Genomic DNA, 11,275 nt, shown 5'->3' on the forward strand with positions numbered 1-11,275 from the left:
ATGTACTTTCTTTGACAAATAAAAATGCCTTGTTTTGAATGAGCAACTTCTATCCCAAGAAAATATCTCAGATTGCCAAGATCTTTAATTTCAAATTCAGCAGTCAGTCTTTTCCTCAAAGCACATTTCTCATCTATATCATCTCCTGTTATGATCATATCATCAACATAAACTAGAAGGATAGTGGTCTTACCTTCTTGAGAATGTTTAAAGAAAAGGGTATGATCTCCTTGACTTTGCTTGTATCCCATTGAAAGCATAACTTTGGTAAATCTTCCAAACCAAGCACGCGGGGATTGTTTCAAGCCATACAACGCCTTCTTCAGTCTGCAAACTTTATTATCTCCATTTGTAGAGTTAAATCCTGGTGGGATCTCCATGTAAACTTCTTCTTCTAACTCGCCGTTGAGAAAGGCATTTTTCACATCAAATTGTTTCAAATCCCAATTGAAATGAGCAGCAAAAAATAATAAAATTGTATTATTCTTCTCCAATGCATTCATCTCATCCTGCATGGCTTGAACCTAATTATCATCCTTTAATGCTTCATGTACTGATTTCGGGATTGAAATGGAGTCAAGTGCTATAATAAAACTTTTATGCTGCATAGAGAGATTCTTAGAAGAAACAAAATGAGAAATAGGGTGTTGGGTACAAGATCTTTTCTCTTTCCTTACAGCAATGGATAAGTCATCAGAATTAATATCAGGCTCAGGAATAAAGGAAGCAGTGTATTCAGTACTTACCAATGGTTCAGGCGATTGCAGTTGCTGGTGGAGCAGTGTGGGTTGTTTCTTCCTTTGATATACTAGCTCTGGTGTCCCAGCTTTGCGTATTCTTTGTCGATCAACAGGAGGCATGTCACATGAGGATTCAGATCTATTTTCAGTCTCAGCAGCATCTAAGTCTTCCTTCTCAACTTGGGTAATGGGTGTAGGAAACAGAAAGGGAGACTCAAACTCAGAGAAAATGGATGAAGCTTCTATACCGTTCTCCCCCTGAAGATGAGGGTGTTGAAAGTAGGACTCAGATTCATGAAAGCTAACATCCATAGAGACAAAGAATTTACGACTTGGAGGATGGTAATATTTGTATCCTTTTTTGTTGGGAGCATAGCCAAGGAAGACACACTTAAGGGCTCTAGGTTCTAATTTACTCCAATGCTGTTTATGGACATGGACAAAGGCAACACACCCAAAGACATGAGACTGAAGACTCTGCATAATAGGAACAGAAGGAAAGAAAGAAGTCACGAGATCAACAGGACTTACATGGCCAAGTACCCGGGAGGGTAAACGGTTGATCAAATAGGCTGCAGTTAATACAGCTTCTCCCCAGTAGGAGTTTGGTACAGATGTCAGAAACAACAATGCTCTAGTAATTTCAAGCAAATGCCGATTTTTCCTTTCAGCAACCCTATTCTGTTGAGGGGTATCCACACATGTGAGCTCATGAGTCATTCCTTTGTCTCTAATAAACTGGGAAAGACGTTGATTAACATATTCCGTACCATTATCGGACCTCAAGCGTTTGATACTTTTACCAAATTGGGTTTCAATCATATGATAAAACTGAATAAACAACTGTCACTTCTGCCTTATCTTTCATAAAAAATATCCATGTTATCCGAGTATAATCATCAATAAAAGAGACAAACCATTTAGCACCAGAAACATTAGGGACTTTGGAAGGGCCCCAAACATCAGAATGAATAATAGTAAATGGTTCAATGTTTTTTATTTCACTTGAAGGAAAAGATACACGACAATGTTTTGCAAACTGACAGACATCACAATTAAAAGACTCAACAGACTGAGACAAAAATAAAGACGGAAACATAGACTTTAGTAAACTAAAAGGAGGATGACCCAAATAAGAGAATCTGAAGCAGAATGACGAGTCATCAAAGTCTGATCCTTGGTATCTTCTGCAGCAAAGTCTGGAACCAGATAGTACAACCCATCCTGCTCTTTAGCAACTCCAATCGTCTTCCCCGTTGTGAGATCCTGAAAAACACAATGAGTAGGGAAAAAGGTTACAGTGCAATTCAAATTTGTAGTAAGCTTATGAGTAGAAAGGAGATTGGTAGAAAGTTGAGGAACATGGAGAGCATTCTTGAGACACAAGGAGGGTTGGATTTTAATGTTACCAGAACCTGCAACTGATGTATGTGATCCATCAGCTACGGCTATAGTACGGATACCAATAGTAGGATTATAAGACAGAAAAGGGTCAGTGCAGCAAGTCATATGATCAGTAGCACCAGAATCCACAATCCATGAAGTTTTGAAATCAGTACAAGAAGCAACAAAAGAATGAGTGCATGAGTTCTTACCAGTCATGGCCAAAGAACCAGTACCAGAAGGCTTATTGACAGTTTCAAATACGAACCTAAGCCATTCCAATTCCTCACGACGAATAGTAGTAAACTCACCGTGCATCTGTGAAGTCTGTGAGGTCTCATTAATAGGAGAGATGTCTGAGGGGGCAAAGAAAGACTGACCACGTAGGGTTGACTTACCAAACTTTTCCTGAACCTGTTGCTTTCCATGAAGACGGTAACAAACCTCCTTTGTGTGACCTGGTCTTTTACAATAGTTACACCAACGTCCCTCTTTACTAGGCTTAGGAGGAAAAAACCTTGGTGATGGCTTAGCTGAGACCATAGTAGACCCGTCAGTGGGTTCAGAATCAGAAGGAGTAGTAACTTTAGATGAGAGCATAATGGATCCTTCGGACACTTTGGTATCCATCATGACAGCCCTGCGACTTTCTTCACCCCTGACAATGTGAAAGACTTCAGAAAGAGATGGTAATTTTTCTTTACCAAGAATTTGAACTCGAATAGGGTCATATTCTGAGTTGAGACCACAAAGAAAATCATAGATCCTATGGCGTTCAATGGAGGTGGTCAGAGTGGCTACATCCTTGCTACATTCCATCTTCAAATTCTCGTACTGATCAAGCTCAGTCCATAACTTATTCATAATACCATAGTATTCTGTTATAGAGAGAGAGCCTTGCTTGGTAGAAAAAATCCGATTCCTCAGATCATAACAAGTGGCAGCATCTTGCTTCATTGAGTACGTCTTTCTGAGAATATCCCAGATCTCAAGAGCGGTAGGTAAGAACATGCAATGTTGACTAACCTCAGGAGTCATAGAGTTCCATAACCATGTCATAATAAGAGAGTCTTCATCATCCCAGTCAGCAAATTTTGGATCTGTTTTGGCAGGAACAGGTCCTTCAAGATGAGTAATTTTACGACGCCTTTTAAGGATGGTACGAACAAGTTGAGACCATTGCAAATAATTCTTCCCATTAAGAAGATAGTTCTGATGAAGAGGAGGAAGGTCGGTTGGAGAAAGCATAACCATCGAGCTAGCCATCGACCATGTACCAGATGATTGATTGGGTGGAGTATTTTCAACGTTCAACATAATAAGGACTGAGAATAATAAAACCACCAAAAAACAGCGAACAAAAAACACCAAAAAACAGCCGTGAACAGTAATAAAACACTGTAAAATAGCGACATGGGAAGTTGTTGACCCCAATGGGCTCTTATGTGAGGGGACGTGTTGAGATATATAGTCCCACATTGGTTGTATGTGCAACTAATATGAAGTTTATAAGGCCTTGGGCACTCCCACCCTTTGAGCTAGCTTTTAGGGTGGTATATCCCAAGGTTCTTTACATGGTATCAGAGCCTCGCCGCCCCCCACTTTCTCTTGTGGAGTTTCTTAGCACAGGTAGGCTGGGCCTGTTGCATTGTCCACTCTTCAAGCCCAATGGGCTCTTGTGTGAGGGGGCGTGTTGAGATATATAGTCCCACATTGGTTGTATGAGCAACTAATGTGGAGTTTATAAGACCTTGGGCACTCCCACCCTTTGAGCTAGCTTTTGGGGTGGTATATCCCACGGTTCTTTACATATATATATATAGGGAAAATTATTTCTACAACCACTTTAGATAAGCTTGTCTACAGCTACCCTTTTTTAACTAAGTATGATCGGTCATACTTAGTTATAACAATAAAGCTGTTCATTTTTTCTCTCTCCTCAGACACTGTCGGCTGACGTGGCGGAGAGAGAAAATGTAATTCTTATCTAAAGTGGCTGTAGAAATGTTTTCTTCATATATATATATATATATATATATATATATATATATATATATATTCACAGACTTCTTTTTTGCATTACATGGGAATTGAACACACACCCTTACACTTCATACACCTAATTCACACAACCCCTGATAGTCCTCAAGAGTTGAGGCCCATTAAGTGCAAATTGTTCCACAAAACCCATGTTTTGGTTATAAATCACGCCCTTTAACCTTCTTCTTTTCATATAGAGCAACTGTTTTGAATAGTGGACCAGAGCAATGCCGAAAGTGGGAATTAAGGTAGACCTGAAGCAAATTTAACATTATCTTTTTCACATATGACTATTGGGTTAGTTTGCTTTGTTCAGGACACCTAAGGCCCATCAAAAGGAACCACAAAATGAAGAGAGAAGAAGGAGTGTTGCGCAGAAAGGAAAAAGAAGTCTGCTATAGTACAACAGCAGTCAAAAGAAGCAATGGGGAGCTGCCTCGTCAGCTACAGCAGAGAAGGTGAAGGTGCTGCCTCTGCTACAGTATGAAAGCAAAGAAGCTGAGCAATGGGTAGCCGCCACGTCAGCTACAGCAGAGAAGGTGAAGGTGCTGCCTCTGCTACAGTACGAAAGCAAAGAAGCTGAACAATGGGGAGCCGCCACGTCAGCTACAGCAGAAGGAGTGGAGGTGCCACCCTGAATCCGATACTCCTACTCACAAAGGGAGCCAAAAGCAAGGGGGACCACTTCCATTTAAGGCCAAGCTGGCAAGAAGTAAAGCTACCATTGGAGAGGATTTAGACAAAGCACGACCCTTGATGAAAGGAACAATGGAGATCAAATGAAGAACCCTATAAAAGGAACAAGCAATCCTCATAAAGAGGAGGATCAGCACCCATCCTAGGACTGGTTGTCTCTTTGTTTTCTTATTTCTTTGTAAAAATGCTCACTAGGAGCTAACTTCCTCTAAGTAGGTGAGGGTTCCATAGAAGTAAACCCTTTTGTCTTAGGATAGCTTTGTAAGGAACACATATTTTATAAATGAATTTTGAGTTGCTCTTTGGTTTAATTTATTGATTTTGTGAAACCCTTTGGGCTGGCAACCACATCCCGAGACCACTCGGTTGATGAAACACTGACAAAGGCGTGTGGAGCATTCTCAAAATCCTAGGGTAGTTTAGCCTGAAGAAATGAGGGATAAACACCTGGAATGGGGAGCACTGCCATGTGAATCCATGCTCTTTTGAGAAGGCAGCATGGTTTCCTTGCATATAACTCCAAGTACTATGGAGTAACGTGGAGAGTAAGGCCTTACCCTCTGCTTACCTATAGCAAAACAAGGGAAGGAGCAAAATCCACTTGTAAAATATGCTACCAGGCAGGGTTAACCAAAGGGATGAAAACATGGAACCCGTAACACCTACTTGATCTTTTTCTTTCTGAAATTAATCTTAACTCAATTCCTATCACAACCTTTTCCTCACGATAACTGAACTGTGTTTTACTAGCTGATGCTCTTACTTTCATTTCGTTGACTGCTCTTAAAGTTACTTCAATTGATGCCATTTTATTCGATGACCATGCTAAGTCATTCACTGCTCTCATCTGGTTCAGAATGGTTAACATTGTTTAACTAGCTGCCCAGAGATTGCTCTTTGTGAAGCTTAGCTGAGAATAGTGATTTCTTTTATTGCTCCATTTTACAAATTAAGTTTCCTTTAGCGCTTCTTACTTCACAACTGCTCCCTGAGGACGATAAATCTGGGGCTATAATACCCTATATTGCTTGACACGTACGCTTGCGTATAGTTGAAGAGGGTTGCTCTTAGTCAGAGTAGATTGCTCCTGTTGGCAATCCTGATTACTACTCTACATTCTTGCTCTCTGAAAGAAATATTCCCGAGCAACTCTCGGTTCGACCAAGCAATTGGCGCCGTTGCCGGAGATCATTTGGCAAGAAAAGGCGTTTTTAAGGAAACATTTTTGCTGTTTAATCGCAGTCTTTTTGTTTTAATAAACTTCCTCCATTTGTATGAGCACAGAACCTACAGAACTTGGACTGGAAATAGTACTTTTTGATCCAGAACCCGAGAGAACCTTCAGAAATAGAAGAAGAGTTCAAAGGTTGAAAAACAGTACAATGGAGGAGGTTGTAAACAATGATAACAATGAAAATCATAATCATGAGCCTGAACAAGGACCGAATGGAGGAAGAGGGCCATCATTGAATGATATGGCTGGCTCCCTTCAGAAATGGTCCAGAACGAGGATATGTTCCCCCTCCTCTGAATATCCCGAACTTTGAAATAAAACCTGCAATGTTCCAAATGATTATGAACGCTGGTCAGTTCCATGGACTACCCATGGAAGACCCTCACAGTCATTTGGACAATTTCACTGAGATAGTTGACAATTTCAAAGTTCATGGTATTTCGGAAGAAAACATGCGGATGCGGCTTTTTCCATTTTCCTTAGCTGGAAAAGCCAAAGAATGGAGGAGAACATTGCCCCCAAACTCCTTCACCAGTTGGGAGCAATTGGCGGAACAGTTTGTTACCCGATTTTTTCCCCAAGCAAAACAAGCCCAAGTGAGGGCTGATATAGCTTCTTTTCAAATGTATGATGAAGAAAGTCTGTATGAAGCGTGGGAACGCTTTAAAGAGTTGATACGAATCTGCCCGAATCATGGAGTTTCTGATTGGGGCATCATTCACACGTTTTATCATGGTTTAACCCCACCATTGAAAGCAACTGTTGATGCAGCCGCAGGGGGAGATCTTTTGGATTTTACTTATCCAGAAACCTACCAGTTGTTGGAAAAACTTTCAAAAAAACATATTTCATGGCCTTCCACACGACACAGTGCTCCTAAGAAAGCAGGAGTTCTTGACCTAAGCTCAGCTGATGCTCTTTCTGCACAAATGGCTTCGCTCCAGAACACTATAAAAAACTGGAAGCCCATGGAACGGAAAAAAACAACTGAGCAACTTCTTTTGACTCAATCAAGTCAGAGTTGCCCCACTTGTGGAGGTCCTCATGAATATGAGGACTGTAACAATCTAGCTGCTGTGTGCTATGCAGGAGGGTATGACAACAGGAGCAATGACAACCATCAAGGGAACAATAACCGAGGCTGGAGGAATCAGAATAATGCTGGAGGTAGTGGAGGAAACTACCAGAACCGACCCCCGTATCCCAGGCAGAACCAACAAAACTGGGATAAGGGTGATGGGAAGTCTCAATCCTTTGAGACTTCTGTCAAGGAGTACATGAATCAGAACAGCGCAGCCATGCGAAACCTAGAAACCCAAATTGGTCAGCTGGCTGGAGCACTCAAACAGAGGCAACCAGGGACACTCCCTAGTGATACAGAAAAGCCGTCTCAAGATAACCAGGAGCATTGTAATGCTATAAGCCTGCGAGATGGAAAAACCTTACCACCCCCAGACTTAGTGGCACGACCTCGAAAGCGCGAACCAGCAAAACAGCCCATAGGAAAGGAAGTTGAAGAAGCCACTGACCCTTCACACCTTGAAGCTCAGACAGGACCAGAAGAGAAGGTCCAAAGCAATGAGTCTGCTGAAATCAAACCGGATGATGCAACACCTGTAGCAGAACTTGGAGCAACAAAAGTCAGTGAACCAGTTTCAGGTCCAACTTATGTTCCCCCATGCAAGAGAAGGAGTGAACCGATCGAGCCTCCTTTTCCACAGAGGTTGAAAAAGCAACACGAGGATAAACAGTTTAGCCAGTTTCTTGACTTGATGAAACAACTTCACATAAATATCCCTCTAGTAGAAGCTCTGGAGCAAATGCCTTCATATGCAAAATTCATGAAGGACATTTTGTCAAAAAGAAGAAAGATCGAAGAGTTTGAGACCGTAGCCCTCACTCAACAATCGTGAGCTAGCTTTTAGGGTGGTATATCCCAAGGTTCTTTACATGGTATCAGAGCCTCGCCACCCCCCACTTTCTCTTGTGGAGTTTCTTAGCACAGGTAGGCTGGGCCTGTTGCATTGTCCACTCTTCAAGCCCAATGGGCTCTTGTGTGAGGGGGCGTGTTGAGATATATAGTCCCACATTGGTTGTATGAGCAACTAATGTGGAGTTTATAAGACCTTGGGCACTCCCACCCTTTGAGCTAGCTTTTGGGGTGGTATATCCCACTGTTCTTTACATATATATATATAGGGAAAATTATTTCTACAACCACTTTAGATAAGCTTGTCTACAGCTACCCTTTTTTAACTAAGTATGATCGGTCATACTTAGTTATAACAATAAAGCTGTTCATTTTTTCTCTCTCCTCAGACACTGTCGGCTGACGTGGCGGAGAGAGAAAATGTAATTTTTATCTAAAGTGGCTGTAGAAATGTTTTCTTCATATATATATATATATATATATATATATATATATATATATATATATATTCACAGACTTCTTTTTTGCATTACATGGGAATTGAACACACACCCTTACACTTCATACACCTAATTCACACAATCCCCACCACTAGGCTAATCCTAGTGGATCATATTCACGGACTTCTAATATCAAGCATATAACATCATTTGAGGCGAGGTCATTTTTACAATTGAGTCTAAAGTTGAGCTTGCTTGTTTAATAAAACAAATAAGCTTGGTTGAATATTCAAAAACATGAGTTCAAATAATTCAGACTCCATTTTTTTTTATTTGATAAATTATTATCTAAATTTTTTTCCTCTTCAATTAATTATATATCTACGATTCCTTTTTTCCTTCTCGTCATTCTTATTTATTTTGAATTCTAGGTTACTCCCAAGTTGGAGGTACTGTGGCTCGGTAAGGAAGAAGCCATGAAAATTGTGCAAGGAAAACTTCATGTTGACCTCCAAGGAATAAAATCCCTCAGTTTGCAGTGCTTTTATGATGAATCAGACGAATTTCCATTTGTTTTCCTTTCAAAGGTCACACTATCCAGAATTGAAAAGCTTGGGTTGGTTGATAGTGCCTTCAAAGAGATATTCCCCTCTCAAAGGCCTGACATAGCTTATATTAAAATCCTTTCACAGCTTAAAGGATTGGAGCTTCAGAGTCTGTCCCATCTTGAATCCATAGGGTTAGAGCATTCTTGGCTGGGCCCATTCCTTGAAAATCTAGAATCATTACTTGTTTCTGCATGCAATTGTTTGACAAACTTGACACCATCCACTTTGTTTTTCGGCAATCTGATAGAGCTTAATGTAAGGGACTGTGGTGGATTGAAATATTTGTTCACATCCTCAACCGTCAAAACATTGCCTCAACTGAAGGAGATGTCCGTATCCAACTGTGAATCAATAAAAGCAATAGTGTCTACAGAGGAAAATGAACAAGATATAGATGATATGATAATACTCGAGCAGCTTGAGGGTTTGGTCCTTGACTCGTTGCCAGAACTTAAATGCTTTTACTCAGGGAGTTCCTCTCTGCATTTCCCATCCTTGCAAAGAGTGTTGATCATCCGATGCCATAGCATGGAATGTTTCTGTTATGGTACCTTTCCAGAATATGGTGAAGTGACATTGATAATAGACGATTCATTTCATTGGGAAATCAATATAAATGGCATAATCAAACAAAACTGGGAGTTGACGAAGATGACGAGCCATGAGTTTGTATAATGACAGATTCCCATGACTTGCATGTAAGTATATATAATTTGCTGATTCTTATGGACATGCAATATATTTTATTTAACTAACTTCCTCTCTGTCTTCTCAATTTGCATATTTTTTCGTAATTCCTCTATTTTAAAACATATCGTTTGCTAAATACCTTCAACGGCTGTTAATTGTCTGAGAAGGCTCATTTTATCATCTAATTATTAGTGGTCATTTGCTTATGTCCTCTACATCTATGAAGATTTCGGAACATTAAATCAATATGTGTTTTAACTAAAATATTTTGATCTTATCTGATCACATCATTTTTGTTAATAATTTGTTTCAGGAAATTGTTGTCTGGTGGGAGAAAGCTTATTCTCACTGCATTCACTGAAGCTAGCCTTGAAAATTATAGTTGTCTTGTTTTTCAAGAAGCAGAAAACATGGAATGTTGGTGAGTTTGTTATTTTTCCTGCATTTTTTTTTTTCCATCTCATGAAAACACGAATTTGAAAATAGTAAAACATTACATGACAAGTTCATTTTGAGAAATAAAAAAGAATGTTCATAAATGATAATGGATTCAATTTGATTTAGCATGCATAGAAACTCGTAATTGTTAGAACTAGAATTTCAAAATTAGGCTAGCTAACAAATCAAATAAACATCTACATTTCATGTTCTTATGCTTTATGAAATATGATTTAAACATTAATTTTTTTCTTATCAAATTTTGGGGGCCAAGTACCACTGCATTATTGAATAGAGTCAACATATTTTCCGTGTTTTTTAAAAGTTTGAAACTATTTTAACTTTCAACAATATCTAATGTATTTTTGAAGGTTCAACGGGACTCAAAGAATGCAATTAGATAATAAGTGGATAACATCATGACAACAATTATTGGCAAATTGAGGGCTTTTCTTTTCTTGTGGAGTGTGATGCTGATGAATAAAGTTTACCTGTATATGCTTACAAGAAGTGTGTATGATTTTGAAGTTTCTTATGGGTGTTTTCTGATTAAAGTTGTCCTGTATTTATACAGGAGGTGAAGTGTGTATGGTTTTTAAGTTACAAGAAGGGTGTTTCATATAAATAAATTTTGACTTGCATTTCTAGATGAGGTTTGCCTTGCTTTTAATTATGTTACAAAAGGGTACTGTCCTATGACTGAAGTTGTCATGAATGTATTTCTGGAGAAGGGTATATCATGGAGAAAGCTCAACTTGACATGTATTATTTCTACATGTGGTGTGCAATTTTTAAGATATGGAGTGTTTTAGAATAAGTTGATTCATACTTTGACAGGTATTGTGTACAATTTTTAAGTTACGGAATGTATCGTGAACAACTTGACATGTATTTCTGCAGGCTGTGTGCAAGTTATGGAATATTTCACGAATAAATTGACTGGTGTTCTACATGCGTGTACTATTTTCAAGTTGAAAATTGGGTTTATGAATAAAGTTGACATGTATATCTGCCTGAAGTATATATGATTTTTGAACTACAGAAAGATTGGTTCATAATGTTTGTTTGTGTTACCT

The 11,275-nt window shown here is 39.3% G+C and overlaps 1 long non-coding RNA gene and 1 other non-coding gene across 2 annotated transcripts; one reads left to right on the top strand and one right to left on the bottom strand.

Moving 5' to 3' along the window:
* Nucleotides 1–6,688: 6,688 nt before the first annotated feature.
* Nucleotides 6,689–6,793, bottom strand: LOC133303255 (small nucleolar RNA R71). Its single transcript, XR_009750445.1, has one exon. It is a non-coding gene; the product is annotated as a small nucleolar RNA R71 (small nucleolar RNA).
* Nucleotides 6,794–9,614: 2,821 nt separating this feature from the next.
* Nucleotides 9,615–10,647, top strand: LOC133303240 (uncharacterized). The gene is made up of 3 exons (XR_009750443.1): nt 9,615–9,769; nt 10,075–10,182; nt 10,571–10,647. It is a non-coding gene; the product is annotated as an uncharacterized LOC133303240 (long non-coding RNA).
* The last annotated feature ends 628 nt before the right edge of the window (nt 10,648–11,275 follow it).

This window comes from Gastrolobium bilobum, unplaced genomic scaffold (genome assembly GCF_033153095.1).
Source record: "Gastrolobium bilobum isolate Gb01-03AN ecotype WA unplaced genomic scaffold, APGP_CSIRO_Gbil_v1 utg67640, whole genome shotgun sequence".
Classification (NCBI taxonomy): domain Eukaryota; kingdom Viridiplantae; phylum Streptophyta; class Magnoliopsida; order Fabales; family Fabaceae; genus Gastrolobium; species Gastrolobium bilobum.